This window comes from Maniola jurtina, chromosome 27, assembly GCF_905333055.1.
Source record: "Maniola jurtina chromosome 27, ilManJurt1.1, whole genome shotgun sequence".
Taxonomy (NCBI): domain Eukaryota; kingdom Metazoa; phylum Arthropoda; class Insecta; order Lepidoptera; family Nymphalidae; genus Maniola; species Maniola jurtina.
Window position 1 is genome coordinate 6,128,183 of NC_060055.1, and position 18,430 is coordinate 6,146,612.

Consider the following 18,430-nt stretch of genomic DNA (forward strand, 5'->3'; position numbering starts at 1 on the left):
AAATAAATGAAAATCTGTTTTTGAATGCACAGGTAAAGCCCTTTCATATGGATACCCCACTTGGTATAGTTATCTTACTTTGAAAATTGAAAATACCAATTGTTTGCTAATGTACAAATTTTGATTTTTTTAGTTATGTAACCACATAACCATGTGTCCTTTACTTTTGACGTAAGACCTACCTACCTTTCATGATTCTAGGTCAACAAAAAAAAAGGATCAAAATATTTTTATTCAATTAGACTTTTACAAGTATTTTGAATCATCAAGAGCATCTATCACTGGTTCAGAAAGCCAACGGGAAGTACCCTATAGGTTTTTTTTCAGACACAACAGACAGACATCGAAATGATCGTATAAGGGTTCTTTTGTTTCTTTTGAGAACGGAACCCTAAAAAATAATCCCTCCAGGTAACGGAGTCAAAAGTCAAATAATTATTGTATCAATCACGCTTCATGTGCAATTGGCCCTAAGTTAATTCTCGTGTACTTATTTTTTAAATTGCTTTGATTACCTGTGAGATGATTATTGGGGTACATGCGTTCTGTCATCACAGATTGGCCACAGCATCCAACGGTCAGTGGTGGCGCAATATCGTAAACTGTGAACGCCGCGTTCTGACGTAACGTAATTGTTGTTGACCCGCTGGATCAGACAGTTTTGATACTTGAACTTATGATAAGATAAGATAAGATAATTTATTTGCCAGAAAGTTGGTACAAGAAAGACTTTACGCGTTGCAATGCTAACTCACGCGTCATCTAACGTCACTACGTCTGTGCCAAATAAGCCCAAAATCGGCTAACTGTATGCGCCATGAAAAGTTAACATACAGACAGATAGACACACATTCGTATTTATATATTTAATATGGATTAGCATGGATTTCTTCTGAGAACTGGTATGATTATTGGGGTACATGCGTTCTGTCATCACAGATTGGCCACAGCATCCAACGGCCAGTGGTGGCGCAATATCGTAAACTGTGAACGCGGCGTTCTGACGTAACGTAATTGTTGTTGACCCGCTGGATCAGCCAGTTTTGATACTTGAACTTAAGATAAGATAAGATAAGATAATTCATTTACCAGAAAGTTGGTAAACGAAAGACTTTACGCGTTGCAATGCTAACTCACGCATCGTCTAACGTCAGTACGTCTGTGCCAAATTTGGCCAAAATCGGCTAACTCTATGCACCATGAAAAGGTAACAGACAGACAAATAGATACACTTTTGCATTTGTATATTATTTAGTATGGATTAGCATAAATTTCTTATGAGAACTCTTATGGTTAGTGGGGTACATGCGTTCTGTCATCACAGATTGGCCACAACATCCAACGGTCAGTGGTGGCGCAATATCGTAAACTGTGAACGCGGCGCGGCGTTCTGACGTAACGTAATTGCTGTTGACCCGCTGTATCAGCCAGTTTTGATACTTGAACTTTACGCGTTGCAGTGCCAACTCACGCATCATCTAACGTCACTACGTCTGTGCCAAATTTGGCCAAAATCGGCTAACCGTATGCGCCATGAAAAGGTAACAGACAGACAGATAGTCACACTTTCGCATTCCTTTACACCCTTTTGTATTCTTTCTTCTGTATATTTTACTTTTTTTCAGTATGTGTGTGCAATAAAGATTTTTAAATAAATAAATGTTTTTTTTTTTTTTTGAAATATCAAAACTGCTCAATCGCAGTAGACACCCATCCAAACGGATTGCAGGCAAAATAGTTGTGGGAACCAGAAAGATAGCGTTTCAACGCGACCTTGCCCGCAGCGTGGAATAGTTTGATGGTACCCTCCTTTGTTACAACTTATCAGGTAACTAGTAGATAATATTATATACAATACAAATTATAACCAAATTGAAGATTCTAATTCCTAATCTTATATTTTATGCATTTTTTTTTACTTTGTCAAAGTGCCGAAAAGCATAAAAACTTTTGTGAGCTACTTATGTAATTGTTATTTTTTTTCAAGTATCATAACCGGCAATTTTTCAACGTCAATTTTTTTAAACTACCTAATTAATATGTAATTGTTAATTTTTTTTGAGTATCAAAACTGCTCAATCGCAGTACACACCCATCCAAACGGATTGCAGGCAAAATAGTTGTGGGAACCAGAAAGATAGCGTTTCAACGCGACCTTGCCCGCAGCGTGGAATAGTTTGGTTACCTCCTTTGTTACAACTTATCTATACATATAATAAAATTGTAGAAAAGTGGTGTCTGTACAATGGAAATATATAAAAAAAAGTAGCAGGGGTTGTTATTATATCGATGCCGAACCCGAAATTGTAATTAATTTTTTTTTGTCTGTTTGTCTGTGTGTTTGTGCACGCTAATATCAGAAACGGCTTATTCGATTTAGATACGGTTTTCACTAATATATTTTAGTAAGCTTCACTTAACATTTAGTGTTTATTTCATGTCAATCGGTTCATAAATAAAAAAGGTTATGTCAATTTAAAGAAGACGGTATATGTAATTCAAAATATGCTGCCCGAAAAGTCACTATTCCACGCGAACGAAGTCGCGGGCACAGCTAGTCATGCCTATATCTTTTACGATCTATTGGGGTTAGATTTATTGCACTGTTATTGTGTTTAGGGGTTATCAGATCGAAATTGTAACTTTGTAAGTGTAGGTTTCTAAACTTTTTAATTATAATGTTAATTGACATATGTATATAGTACCCGACAGGTCGACATGGCAATGGTAAACCTTAGTGGTTTTTTGTTGTGTCAAAAGCAGACTTGTAAAACATTCAATATCAGATAATTAATAAAAAAAAATGAGGTGGAGACAGCCCGCATACCCGTCTCCACCCCGATTGCCATGTCGACCTGTCGCGAACTGTACCTGCTGCTACTACCATAGCTACCATAGATTATAATAGAATAGAATAGCATAGAAATTGACTGCGTCTTTGGGTCTAGTGGTTAGCATGTTCGACTGCGGATGACAAGGTTCTAAAATAGGTACTATGGTTTTCAACCAATACTATGAAATCCTAGGTCTTTTTAGGGTTCCGTACCACAAAGGGAAAAACGGAACCCTTATAGGATCACTTTATTGTCTGTCTGTCTGTCCGTCGTCGGTCAAGAAAACTTATAGGGTACTTCCCGTTGACCTAGAATCATGAAATTTGGCAGGCAGGTAGGTAGGTCTTATAGCACAAGTACAGGAATAAATTTGAAAACCGCGAATTTGTGGTCACATTATTAAAAAAAAAATTAAAATAAGTTTCAAATTTTCAAAGTAAGATACTATACCAAGTGGGGTATCATATGAAAGGGCTTTACCTGTATATTCTAAAACAGATTTTTATTTATTTTTATGTATAATAGTTTTTGAGTTATCGTGCAAAATGTTGGAAAAAATACCCGAGTACGGAACCCTCAGTGCGCGAGTCTGACTCGCACTTGGCCGGTTTTTTTCTGACATCATAATAATTTAAAGGCCGTGTTGTCCAAAACTTATATTTGAAATTCCAAATCAAAGTGTTTTTACCAATAGACTTTTAAAAGCTTTTTTTTTGAATATGTCTGATTCTATTGACTCTACCATCAGTTTGAACTTTGAAGTACTATGTTAGTTCCGTTAGTTCCCCTAGCCTGTTTTTTGTTGATATAAAAGATCAATGTATTTTGCACATACCTACTTAGATTATTATTTTGGTAATATATTATGATGACTGCGTTTTGTCCGCGTGGAATTAGGTTTTTTTTAAATTCTACAGGAACTCTTTGATTTTCCGGGATAAAAGTTTGTCTATGTCAGGTTCCGGGATGCAAGCTATCTCTGTACCTTTCATATAAATAAGTTAAACGGATGAGCTTTTAAGAATCCCGTGGGAACTCTTTGATTTTCCGGGATAAAAAGTAGCCTATGTCCTTCCCCGGGATGTAAGCTAACGCTGAGAATAAATTATTTGAATTTGACTTTGACATCAGCTAAGAAAGAATTTTTGCAAATTAACCCCCAAGGGGATAAAATAGGGGTTTTCGTGTAGTCCACGCGGACGAAATTGCGGGCTTATGCTAGTACTCTTATACAGGATGTTTGGTGATTAGTATATAAAGACGAGACGTACCCATGCTACTTTGGTCTGATAAATACAATGCTGAAGTAAAATGACGAAATAAAATTATAAAAATTTCCATACAAATATTTTTTTTTTTAATGTCCAAGTTTCCATGGCCCTAACGTGCCCTAACTCACTTAGATCGTTGGCCTATCTAAAGATGGCCAACGATCTCAGTGAGTTAGGGCACGTTAGGGTCATGAAAACTTTGACATAATTTTTTTTTAATTATTTTGTATGGAAATTTTTATAATTTTATTTCGTCATTATACTTCAGCATTGTGTTTATCAGACCAAAGTAGCATGGGTACGTGTCGTCTTTATATACTAATTACCAAACACCCTGTATAAAGATAATAGAACAGAATAGAAATATTTTTAATGACTAGGTAAGCACTTTTGTTATAGACAAATGAATCTACCAGATAAAGTTAGATTATGTAATATCTCAAAACCTATAAATTTCGGCAAACGACTCTAGTTATAACGGTTTTCACGCTGTTTACTTCTATTGGTTATTAAAATTGTAGTGTACATAGTATAAACATAGCGTGAGAAATACGTTAGAGTTGTGTGGATATGACCATGTAAATCCATACTTCCATCCATTCTTCCATACTTAATATTATAAATCCGAAAGTGTGTCTGTCTGTCTGTCTGTCTGTCTGCTACCTTTTCACGGCCCAACAGTTTAATTCTGACGTTTGGTACAGGGTTAGCTTATATCCCCGAGGACGGACACTTTATATCCCGGAAAATCATAGAGTTCCCACGGGATTCCCAAAAACCCATCCGTTTAACCGAATTGTATGAAATTTGGTGCCGAGGTAGCTTGCGTCCCTGTTATTCACATAGGCAACTTTTTGAAAAACAAGCAGTTCCCACGGGATCTTTAAAAACCTAAATCCACGTGGACGAAGTCGCGGGCATCTTGTAGTACTAAATATATACCTAAAAGGAAAAGGTGACTGACTGACTGTTCTATCAACGCACAACCACAACAATAACTTCTAACAAAACGTCGAGGCATCGTTGGCAGGCGTCAAAATGTACACATTAGACGCATGTAGCCCTAAAGTAGCTCTATTTTTCTTTAGAATAGAATAGAAACATTTTTATTCAAATAAACTTTTACAAGTGCTTTTGAATCGTCATTGAATAATTTACCACTGATTCAAAATGCCGTTCCTATCGAGAAGAACTAGCAAGAAACTCGGCGATTGCTCTTTTTGTCTTTTTGATTTTGCATCACCATAGTAGTTAATAAGCGATGGCCAATGGGGCAGACGTGTTCTGGAGTGGAGACCGCGTACCGGTAAGCGCAGTGTGGGACGACCTCCAGCCCGCTGGACCGATGACTTGAAGAAGGTGGCGGGGAGCGGGTGGGTGAGGAAGGCGGAGGACCGTGTTTGGTGGCGCGCTCTTGGAAAAGCCTATGTCCAGCAGTGGACAACTGGACAGGCTGATAGAATGGAATGGAATAGCCTAAATGACATATCGACGATCCAGGATCAAACCGAGAGTTTCCTCACTCTAGTTTACTCTGGTACAGCTCAAACTACTGGATCGCGTACTGAATCGCTCGTTTTTGAAAATTCAACCCCTAAGGAAGTAGAATATTGGTCTGAAATATGTCCAGTTTATTTTAGATTCTGCTTTGACAGTTGTAATAAGTTTCAAGTGACATTTAGCTGTTGTGGGCGTCTTCTCAGACTAGGGCTAGCTTAGCGTAATTAATTATTACCATTACATCAATTATTTTAAAAATTCAACATTTAAAAAAAAATTACAATGAAACTTAAAGCTCTAATTACTATATAAATGATGACCGAGCGGAATGGTGCCAAGAATTCTGGCTGCATGTCCGCGTTGGACAGTCAGGCTGATCTTTTGCGCAAAAAATGTACCAGCCCTTCTGTCACCGATTGAGAATGTCTCGTAAAAATTTTTTAGCACTAAGGGTCTTCACGACAAACTGAACTAAAATGTAACCCTCGATAAAAGAGGCATACTTGCGCCTCTTACCAATTTCAGCAATTTCTGCTTTTTATTAGGTACTAGAGGATGCCCGCGACTTCGTCCGCGTGGATTTGGATTTCTATAGATCCCGTGGGAACTGTATGATTTTCCGGGATAAAAGTTGCCTATTTCGATTACAGGGACGCAAGCTACTTCGGTACCTTTCATACAAATCGGTTAAGCGGATGGATCACGCGGGAACTGTTTGATTTTTCGGGATAAATAGAAGCCTATGTCCGTCCCCGGAATATAAGCAAACCCTGTACCAAATTTCGTCAGAATCAGTTACACTGTTGGACCGTGAAAAGGTGGCAGACAGACAGACAGACAGACACACTTTCGCATTTATAATATTAAGTATGGATTTTTAAAAACGAAGGTTAATAATAAAATGATAACCAATATTGAGAATGCATTACCTTTAAAATAACTGCAACTTTAATTTAACAAAGTGGTATTAATATAAAAATTTAACTTTCATGTCCACACTATGCAATTGGCTCATATAAAACCTTAGGCTGTGTACATTTCAGCCTTAGTCACACAGATTTTATACAACAGTGCGCGCGTGTTTTTTTTTTAATTTAATTAGTTTTTGTCTGTGACACGGGTATGTGGATTTTGAAATATTTTAATTAGTTTAAAACTTAAAATTAATTTTAATAATAAGAAAAATTCCGATTAGTACTTAATACATTTAAAATACCAATTAAAAAATAAATACTTAAATATAAAAATTATAAAACATAAATATCATCCAAATAAAAAAATAAAAAATTAAAATACCTAGTTTTTGTGTTTTGAAATCGTTTTGGGAGTGGTGAACTTTTTTGTAAAAATATAATCTGAAAATTAAAAAAAAAAAAACTAAAACCAAATCCTTTATTATCTCTAGCTAGATGCTCACAAAATTCGATTTTTTTTTTGGTAGAGTGGAAAGAACAGGTCAAGTGCGATATGGACTCACACACTAAGGGTTCCGTGCTATCGTATAAGATATAACATTTTTTTGTGATGTAACCACTTTACGGTTTTCGGATTTTTTTCCTTTACTTATAAGACCTATAAGACCTACCTACCAGACAAACTTCATGATTCTAGGTCAGAGGGAAGTACCCCATAGGTTTTGATTCCATTGACGGAACTTGACAGATAGACAGACAGACAGACAACGAAGTGGTCCTTTAAGGGTTCCTTTTTTTCCTCTGCAGATACGGAGACCTAAAAACGTGAAAATTTGTCTTAGAAATAATAATATAACTTTAGTACAGTGGTAGCCTAGTGGTTAAATGGTCGGCCTTCAATTGAAGAGGTCGGGGGTTCGATCTTGGCCACGCACCTCTAACTTTTCGGAGTTATGTCCATTTTTATTACTTGCTTTAACGGTGAAGGAAAACATCGTGTGGAAATATGCATGCCTGAGAGCATTCCATAATTTTCTCAAAAGTGAGTGAAGTCTGCCAATCCGAACTGGGCCAGCGTGGCGGATTATAGCCTAAGCCCTTCTTATTCTGAGAGGAGACCCAAGCTCTTTAAGAAAAATTTTTGGAGGGCCCCGCTTTTTTGGATGTAACATCCGTGAGATCGATTTTTTTCGCATAAAATGAATCCTATGTCACCCGGACCATAATAACGAATCGATTGCCACCTCATTCATCAAAATCGGCTCAGTAGTTTAGGCACTACGGTGGAACACACATAAATACAAACCTACATACATACAAAGACTGCTAAAACCATAACCCTTCATTTTGGGTTTGCCGTAGTCGGCTAAAAAAGCAATGAAGACGAACGGGTGGATTATGGCCTAAAGTCTAAACGTTTCTCATTCTGAAAGGAGACCCGTTCTCCGTAGTGAGCCGGCAATCATGATGAGTAATTTTTGGTGTCTATTTTTCTCAATGTAAAATCGATCTCAGTTCAGTAGCTATATGTAATAACAATTACACACACACATACCACATTCAATAAAGAGCATGCAATGCCGTGCGAATAACTTCCTTCGATGTTTCCTCATTACTGACTTTTACCAGTACATTACAACTTAATTTAGTTAATAACTAATGACAGTCATATATTTTCATCACTATACATGTGTAACTAATTTTATAATATAAGTCGTAATTAAAATATCAGTCAAGTGTGAGTCGGATCGTACACGAAAGGTTCCGTGCCGTACAAAGAATTTTTAGGGTTACATATCTCAAAAAGAAAAACGGAACCCTTTCCAAAAAACCGGCCAAATGAATGAGAATCGCGCACCGAGGGTTCCGTACTCGGGTATTTTCCGGTATTTTGCACGATTAATCAAAAACTATTGGGCATAAAGATATATTAAAATCTGTTTTAGAATGTACAGGTAAAGACCTTTCATATGATACCCCACTTGGTATGGTCATCTTATTTTGAAAATTGAACTACATTTCAATTTTTTTTAATGATGTAACCACAAATTCACGGTTTTCGGATTTTCTCCTTTACTGGTGCTATAAGACCTATCTACCTGCCGAATTTATAGTCAAAGTCATAAGTCAAAGTCAAAATCATTTATTCAAAGTAGGTACAATTATACTCTTTTTGATAGTGCAGGCTGATAATTGTTTTTGTACGATATAGTGGTGATAATTAATTACATCACTTAAAACTAAAGCTATTTACTATAACTTTAGGCCCACAGGAAGCACTCTATAGGTTTTCTTGACAGACACGATAACGGACAGACAGACAAGTGTAAATTAAAAATTTATAACACCCCCGACAAGTGAAGGTTACAGTAACTAGAAAAGAGCTGATAACTTTCAAACGGCTGAACCGATTTTTAACCGACTTCCAAAAAAGGAGGAGGTTCTCAATTCGTCGGGATCATTTTTTTTTTTTTTTTATTTTTTTTTATATTTTTTATGTATGTTCCCCGATTACTCAAAGGCCCCTGGACCGATTTGGAAAATTTTTTTTTTGTTTGAAAGGGTATACTGTGCAGGTGGTCCCATATAAATTTGGTGAAGATCTGATGAATATCTTCGGAGATGGAGAACAGAACTCCTCAATGGATAGGAGCAAATTGCTCGCGATCACTGTAATAGCTTAGTAAACAGTAGGGTTTTAACTGGGCATAGCATATTATAGTACAGTGGGGCCACTAAAAATTGTGAAATAAAAAATTTTCAAAAGAAAAATAAAACCGACTTCAAAAACCAAAAACACTAAAAAGTAGAAAATAATTTTTGTTTAGCTACACATGTAATGTACCTAGGTATGAAGTCGGGCGAGCTTTACTCTTGGATTTCTAATTTTGTTTTAATATGCTCGCTCGACTTCATACCTAGGTACATTACATGTGTAGCTAAACAAAAATTATTTTCTACTTTTTAGTGTTTTTGGTTTTTGAAGTCGGTTTTATTTTTCTTTTGAAATTTTTTTATCTTGGATTATAGCTAAGAACACTCTCGATCAAGCCACCTTTCAAACAAAAAAAACTAAATTAAAATCGTTTCATTAGTTTAGGAGCTACGATGCCACAGACAGATACACAGATACACACGTCAAACTTATAACACCCCTCTTTTTGGATCGGGGATTAAAAACTATCGATCCGCCCTGGCTTCACACGGATGCCATTTAGGTATCTATCTTTTTGGGTCGGGGGTTAAAAACAAAGTGATTTATGGGTTCAGTTTTTCCCTATGAGGTACGTAACCCTAAACCTGCGTTTCACCTAATTTTACTCTGGTGGAAATAAGTTCAATGAGCCAACTTATTTTACAAACAATAAGAAAACCACAGAGTAAATAATTTCACAATATCTGTAGGACATACTGACATAATTATACTGTTACATAATACTAGACACATGTGGTTGATACTAAGATGTAAACCTCATTTAGAACATACGTGTTTCCTGGGAGTTAAAACCGCATATAAAGTTGATTTCAAACTACGGAATATAATGTAATATATAAATATGTTTAAAAGTAGGGTGAGCGATATTTATTTATTATACTAGCTGATGCCCGCGACTTCGTCCGCGTGGATTTAGGTTTTTTCGAAATCTCGTGGAAATCTTTGATTTTCCGGGTAAAAAGTAGCCTATGTGCTAATCCAGAATATTATCTATCTCCATTCTGAATTTCAGCCAAATCCGTCCAGTGGTTTTTGCGTGAAGGAGTAACAAACATACACACACACACACACATACAAACTTTCGCCTTTATAATATTAGTGTGATTGTGATGTGATAGTGTGATTATATTTCCGTAGTTTGAAGGCAACTTACCACTTTTACCACTGATCTTTACTTTCCCCGCTGGACTTGCGATTGCCGATGTGTTTTTGAAGCAAATTGATTTACACCATTCTGAAACAGATAGCATCATGTGAGCGTACTCGGAACTAAATTTTAGTACCAAGTGAACTTAAGTTACGGAACTCTCGATTTTATTTATTCAAATACAAGTTAGCACTGGACTGCAATCTCACCTGGAAGTGATGATACAGTCCAAGATGAAAGTGGGACTAGAATCAGACCTGTTAGTTTAGTTTGTACAACAGATCTGTCTGTAGCATCGTAGCTCCGAAACTAATGAACAGATTTTAGTTTAGTTTTTTTTTTATTTGAAAGGTGGCTTGATCGAGAGTGTTCTTAGTTATAATCCAAGAAAATCGGTTCAGCCGTTTGAAAGTTATCAGCTCTTTTCTAGTTACTGTAACCTTCACTTGTGGGGGGTGTTATGAATTTTTAATTTACACTTGTTAGCGGATGTCTACGTCATAATAGCTATTTGCATGCCAAACAGCCCGATTCGTCCAGTAGTTTGAGCTGTGCGTTAATAGATCAGTCAGTCAGCTAACTTTTCCTTTCATATTATAGCCCAGTAATTTGGTGTTGGAGTGGGCTTTGTGGCGCTCGTACGCTGAAACTATTGAGTCTACAAAAAAAGGTGCCTACACAAATTGTAGGAAATTGTCTCTAGTTTAATTGTTACACAGTCATTTTTATCGTAAAATGAGTGGGAAAGAAGTTATCGTGAAAAAACTGTTTTTGGGCGCCATTTTTCCAAGATGGCGGCGCGACGGCAAAGGTACGAGGTGGCAAAATAAAAATTCGGAAAGAGCACATCGAAATCTATAAAACCACCAATTTGCATAACCTTCTGAAAACTTTCCATCTCATATTACCAAATTACTGGACTAATATAGTTTTAGGTACGTATCATAATTTCCACGTATGCAAAATCTAATGAAAGTGGTTTTGCATGCGAATCAGCGTGCAATGAAGTTGTTAAGCATTTAATACTTGAACGCCTAGTCATTATAGTTACTGATATAAAAATTTCGACTGAGTATTTCCTGTTTTTAGGTGATTAGACTTTATTTTATAGAGAGAGCCAGCGCGTGCCAGACCTTAGTCCATACTAATATCATAAATGCGAAAGTGTGTCTGTCTGTCTGTCTGCTACCTTTTCACGGCCCAACAGTTTAACCGATTCTGACGAAAGGTACAGGGTTAGCTTATATCCCGGGGACGGACATAGGCTACTCTTTATCCCGGAAAATCAAAGAGTTCCCACGGGATTCCCAAAAACCCATCCGCTTAACCGATTTGTATGAAAGGTACCGAGGTAGCTTGCGTCTCTGTAATTGACATAGGCAACTTTTTATCCCGGAAAATCAAACAGTTCCCACGGGATCTTAAAAACCTAAATCCACGCGGACGAAGTCGCGGGCATCCTCTAGTTATTTTATAAAAGCTGAAAGTTTCTCTGCGTACTGCCCCCAACACAGGGAGGAACGATCAGCGACTATGAAGTTTGGATCATGGTGGCTTCATTTCCAAAATTCCTTTTTACCCCAATCCATCCAGTAGTTTAAGCTGTGCATTGCAAGATCAGTCAGTCGGTCAGTCAGTCATTAAAAATTGGATCAGAAGAGCATTATTTTTAGGGTTCCGTACCTCAAAAGGAAAAACGGAACCCTTATAGCTTCACTTTGTTGTCTGTCTGTCTGTCCGTCTATCTGTCTGTCTGTCCCTCTGTTCGTCTGTCGTGTCTGTCAAGAAAACCTATACCTAGAATCATGAAAGGAGATGAACAAAAATTGTATGGACGTGTGCCCCAGAATGTACAGAGATGATATCTGTGCCATTTAATAGTAAAAATCTTCTATTATATAAAAAACTACTGGACGGTTTTGGCTGAAATTCGGAATGGAGATAGATAATATCCTGGATTAGCACATAGGCTACTTTTTATCCCGGAAAACCAAAGAGTTCCCACGGGATTTCGAAAAACTTAAATCCACGCGGGCGAAGTCGCGGGCATCAGCTAGTAAATAATAATTAGTGGAGCAATCGTGTGGGACTACGACACTATATTATTATTATAGGTAAACAAAAATAAGTACAGATATTGTATAAACGAAAGTAAGCGATGACAACACAGGATGACGGAATGTCAAGCAAACGTCATTTTTCAAGCATAGAGACACAGCTTTAACGGCTCTGGGCCCTAGTACTTTTGAGCTTGACTACAGCATAGGACGTAAGACACAGACTAACAATCGCCACATGACAGTGAACATCGAATTTGACCACCGACTAGAAAGCAAGAAAATAACCCTTTTTTGTGAATATTGTAATGCTATATTATTAATTTTATATTTTACATAATATAAGCGTCTACGTATTTATTTTAAAATAAGAGTTGAATGGCAGCATTATAATAATAGCTTAAACAATTTTTACGCTTCTGTGACCGTGTGACATTAAGTTTGTGATAGGCCTAAAAAGACTTCCATCCAGAGCCGTAAAGTAAAAAAAATCTTAGACAAAATCGATTTAAATTCTTATTTTTTCAAATATTTTCAGCGACTGCTTTTAAATGTAAATAGTTATTCAAAATTAATGGTATATTTTATCTGAATTTATTATAATACCTTTGTATTTGTACAGCCTGGGGCAAATTTTGTCCATCTCGTTTGGCAGGTAGGTAGGTCCTATGGCACAAGTAAAGGAATAAATCCGAAAACCGTGAATTTGTGGTCACATTTAAGAAAAAAAATTGAAAAGTATTACAATTTTCAAAGTAAGCTAACACATTCATAACATAAGTACATTCTTAAACAGATTTTCATTTATTTTTAAGGATAATAGTTATTGATTTATAGTGCGCAATGTCGGAAAAATACCCAAGTACGGAACCCTCGGTGCGCGAGTCTGACTCGCACTTGGCCGGTTTTCTAACCTGGAAGGGGTAAAGTTTAAAACAATTCAAAACTCTTGACTAATACATAATGTTTATTACAATAAGGCCTTCTAACGTTTCGTAAATCTTCTTCTCACGACGTTGCCTTAAATTGTCGGCCATTTTGATTTTAAGTGTCAAGTTTTTGCGAAATAAGTGATTACAACTAATTGTGTTTAGTTATAAGCTTTCCTAAGTTAGAAACTAAGTAATTTAACTTGAGTTCTGCTGGGCTATTATTGTCATACTTAAAAGTGAATGAGCGTAAAAAACCTCTGATAGCCTAGTGGTTAAAACGTCCGCCTCAGGGACGTCAAGGGTTCAAGACCCCGGTATGCACCTCCAACTCTTTATGAGCAATTCAAAGTCAAAGTCAAAGTCAAAATTATTTATTCAAAGTTGGTACAATTGTACTGCTTTTGATTGTCGAAATTGTTTTTGTACGATATAGTGGTGATAATTAATTACGTAACTTAAAACTAAAGCTACGAGGGTTCCAAACTATCACTTGCTTTATAATATTAAATAATTAAAATAATATTTATATAATTAAAATATCACTTGCTTTAACGGTGAAGGAAAACATCGTGAGGAAACCTGCATGCCTGATAGTTCTCCCAGAAATAGAGATTTTTCAAAGGCCATAACTTTTGAAATGAATACAATTTTACTATACCTATTAATTGGTTTAACATGGCTTTCTCCGAAAATCCATACAATCGTAGTTCCAATTTCATTTGAATATTAAGCAACCAAAGTCCATGAAATTTTGCAGACATATTCTAGAAACTAATATCTGTGCCTGTGGTCTTTTAGATGTAGTTTTAAAATTACAGGGGCTCAAAGATTTGTATGTGAATTTTTAAGACTGCGTAACTTTGAAACCGAATATTTTAACAGAAATCTGGAAAACCACAGGCATAGATATCTTCTAGAATATGTCTGCAAAATTTCATGAACTTTGGTCGCTTAATATTCAAATGAAATTTGAACTACGTTTGTATGGAGCGAATGACGGAGAGACCCCTCTTAAGATATAATGGAAAGACGAATCGATATATGGCTTAGTTTAAGATATAAAACAACAAGGAATAGAATAATAGGCGTAATATGTTTGTATGGAGAATCGCGAAGTGTACACTTTGTATGAAATCCATTCATCGCTTTTTGACGAGTTTTCAAACAGACAGACAAAGAGATGAATAGAATAGAATAGAATAGAATAGATTTTTATTCAAATAGACTTTTACAAGTGCTTTTGAATCGTCAAATAATTTACCACTGGTTCGGAATGCCGTTCCTACCGAGAAGAACCAGCAAGAAACTCGACGGTTGCTCTTTTCAATTCTTCAATAATATTCCATACTATATATACAAGCAATTGCAGCCCCGCACATTGCTGGAGCGAGTCAAATCCATGCTTTTTTATCATTTACATAGTCTTTATATGACTTTATAATATTACCTAGTGATAGTAAAATAATTGTTAATAAAATATTATAATACAGATTCTAAAGACCGGAACGTCTAACCTAAATTCGAATTATTTTGCCCTTGATGGGTAAAGAGGAGTAAGGTCAGATTGAAATCATTATTAGAATTTGGTGACCTGTTAAAATTGGGTTGCAATTTATATAGGTATGACCTTTGCTTATATATTTAGTACTAGAGGATGCCCGCGACTTCGTCCGCGTCGATTTAGGTTTTTAAAGATCCCGTGGGAACTGTTTGATTTTCCACGATAAAATGTCTATGTCAATTACAGGGTAGGGTACGCAAGCTACCTCGGTACCAAATTTCATACAAATCGGTTAAGCGGATCGGTTTTTAGGAATCCCGTGGGGACTCTTTGATTTTCCGGGATAAAAAGTAGCCAGCTATGTCCGTCCCCGGGATATAAGCTAACTCTGTACCAAATTTCGTCAGAATCGGTTAAACTGTTGGGCCGTGAAAAGGTAGCAGACAGACAGACACACTTTCGCATTCATAATATTACTAGAGGATGCCCGCGACTTCGTCCGCGTGGATTTAGATTTTTATAGATCCCGTGGGAACCGCTTGATTTTCCGAGATAAAAATTTTATTTGCCTATTTCGATTACAGGGACGCAAGCTACTTCGATACCAAATTTCATACAAAACGGTTAAGTGGATGGGTCTTTAGGTTACATTGTTGGGCCGTGAAAAGGTAGCAGACAGACGACAGACAGACAGACGACAGACAGAGAGACAGACAGACAGACAGACACACTTTCGCATTTATAATATTATATATAGTAGGGATTAGTCGTGATAGTACAGCGGTTTATTAATAGGGGTTCGGTTTTATTCCGGGCATATCCCTAACTTTTTGGGATTAATAATGCTTTGATGGCGGCGAAGGACAACATCGTGAGGAAACCTGCATACCTGAGAGTTCTCCATAACGTTCTCCAAGATGTGTGACGTCTGCCAATCCACACTTGGCCAGCATGGCGTACTTATGGCCTAAACCATTTTTATTTTGAGAGGAGACATGTACTCAGTAGTGGGCCGGCGATGGGATGATTATGACGGTACTATACTCTCTCTGTTTTCATCATCTCATCTCATCGTATTCCTTCTTTACTACTGAGGACCGTCATCTTTGCCATTGATTACATAATGGTAGGGGTTTTCTTGATATAATAATGCGGTGGGATCCCAGCACAGAAATCCATATACAGTGGACCCCCGGTAATCCGGCCCCTGTCTAATCCGGCACCCCCTGTAATCCGACATGTCTATTATTATTGAATTTACTAAATTTGACATTCATAGTGAAGTATGATTTGTCCTTCAGAGTATGTATGACATATAGAATCTTATCATTGGATTTGTAATTTGTCGGATTACAAGGTACTCTTTTGTAAAAAAATCTGGACTATAGGGGGTCTTAGGCAGTACTCTATAATCCGACAAATTCGATAGTTCGACAATGTCCTGCAAAACGTTTGTCGGATTACCGGGGGTCCACTGTATTAAGAAGGCCCTAGATCCTACCTACCTCTACAATACCTATATACAATTCGAGTAAGAGAACGAGATTTTGACCTTTAGGTTTTACACTGTCATTAGCAGACGTCAGTTATGATAACCGGGACCTCTTCAAGACGTAAAGGAACCGAATAGACCAAAAAACTTATTATAAGAAGATTATAAGCTTATATTAAGACCAATGTATATAACTCAAATCTATACTAATAAATAAAATTGGAGTGTCTGTCTGTAATTTCGAAATAACTACCGCATATTAAGGTCATATGGTTATTTGAACGATACTATAACTGAATCACACGTTTTTAAAATTTTTGACTGTCTGTCTGTCTGTCTGTCTGTCTGTCTATCTGTCTGTCTGTCTGTCCGTCTGTCTGTTTGAAAAGGCTAATCTTGGGAACGGCTGAACCGATTTTGACGGGATTTTCACAGACAAGTAGAGAATTGACCAGGGAGTAACATAGGCTACTTTTTTAACCGACTTTCAAAAAGGGAGTTGTGTTTTTCTACCTATGTACACCGAAATCTCCGAGATTTCTAAACCGATTTGCGTCATTTCTTTTTTAATCGATAGAGGAACTTTGCGACATTGTTTCATAAAAAATTTGGAGTCCAACTCCTGATGCTGCAGGGGATCTGACCAATCCACGCGGGCGAAGCTGCGGGCATCAGCTAGTTTGCAATAAATTGATTGATTGATTGAAAATCGGACCTCCTGATTAAGTCACCCATTTAGAAATTCTTGGGTCATTAATTGCCAATAATTGGAGATACAACTAGGCCACACATCTCTCAATACACTAGCTGACAGACAGAGGGGTACTTCTCTGATTTGGCGCAAATCGGAGAAAATAAGAGAATTTTTTAAATTGTGAAAATTGCTGAACTAAACTAAAATATAGGTGAAATCAAAAAGAATGACCAAGTTATATCAAATTGCACCCATGAATTTCAGAGATATATGCATTTGAAGTTTTCAGTTGCTGAAGGTAATGAGTTCTAGTGTGCTGGTAATGATTTTGGTGGAGAAGGCGTTGATGTTTATGCGATGGTAATGAAGCAATATTTCATTTTCAAAAAAGAACGTATTTCTTCATCTCATTAATCAAGTAAACAGAATTAATAACGGAAATATTGCAAACTTTAACAAAAATATTATTCCAGACATATCATCACCTATAAATTTTACTTGAAATGTATAAAATAATCGTGCTGCGAGAGCATATTATCACGAAAACAAATGTTTGGTGATAGAACAGTATGAGCGAAAACATGATTATTTTAATTTGCATAGAAATGGCAGACCTGCGAAGAGTGTCGTATATAAACAGTTTAGTTGATGATAAAGTTAAACCAATTTTGGACACTGAAGTCAAAAAGAATTTGTAAAACTATATATACAAAACAATATGTTCGCAGACACATGTCAAGGAATCATTGCAATATCTTGGGAATGTTAAGAAATGCAATGAATACCGCACTATCAGCCTTATGAGTCATGTTCCAAAGATGTTTCTACTTATCAGCTCTTAAGGGATTAGAAATAAATGTGACAACTACTTCAATGAGAGTCAGTTTGGATTTAGATTTGGTGTTGGAATTTGAGAAGCATTATTTGCTATAAACGTACTAGTCCAAAAATATAGAGACATGCAAACTGATGTATGAATTTCCTTCATTGATTATGAGAAAGTCTTTGACCGTGTGCAATAAGTGGTACTTATTCGTCGTTTGCAGGATGTTGAACTCGTTTGCACAAAAAGGTTCTTTATATAATCCCATCTTCGTCGCCACTGAAATATACAAGAAGTAAATAACCATGGTCATTTCGATACACCATTTTAGTCGAAGACACGTCAAACCGTCGAAACAAAAGCCTAATATAATTATTGACATACACCATCGACAATGTATATTATACAAAGCTAGCCCTTGACGTCAATTGTTGAGGTTTTGACGAATACATAACATCTGTTATTACTATAGGAGTAGTAAGTTCACAAGGAGCACATTCTTTTTCCTGTGGATGATTTTCTTCTAAATCCCTTGTTATCTTAAACAGT

At 36.6% G+C, this 18,430-nt stretch overlaps 1 protein-coding gene and 1 long non-coding RNA gene across 2 annotated transcripts in view; both read right to left on the reverse strand.

Annotated features, from left to right (window-relative positions):
- The window catches only part of LOC123878965 (low density lipoprotein receptor adapter protein 1-B), a 23,461-nt gene extending 16,755 nt beyond the window's left edge, over positions 1-6,706 (reverse strand). The window contains exon 1 of the mRNA XM_045926369.1: positions 6,691-6,706. The gene's annotated coding sequence lies outside the window, so the exon portion shown is untranslated. The remainder of the gene's footprint in view (positions 1-6,690) is intronic.
- A 1,132-nt stretch (positions 6,707-7,838) lies between these two features.
- LOC123878966 lies at positions 7,839-17,526 on the reverse strand. The gene is made up of 3 exons (XR_006798916.1): positions 17,516-17,526; positions 13,822-13,825; positions 7,839-7,885 (listed from the first exon to the last, which is right to left on the reverse strand). It is a non-coding gene; the product is annotated as an uncharacterized LOC123878966 (long non-coding RNA).
- Positions 17,527-18,430: the final 904 nt, after the last annotated feature.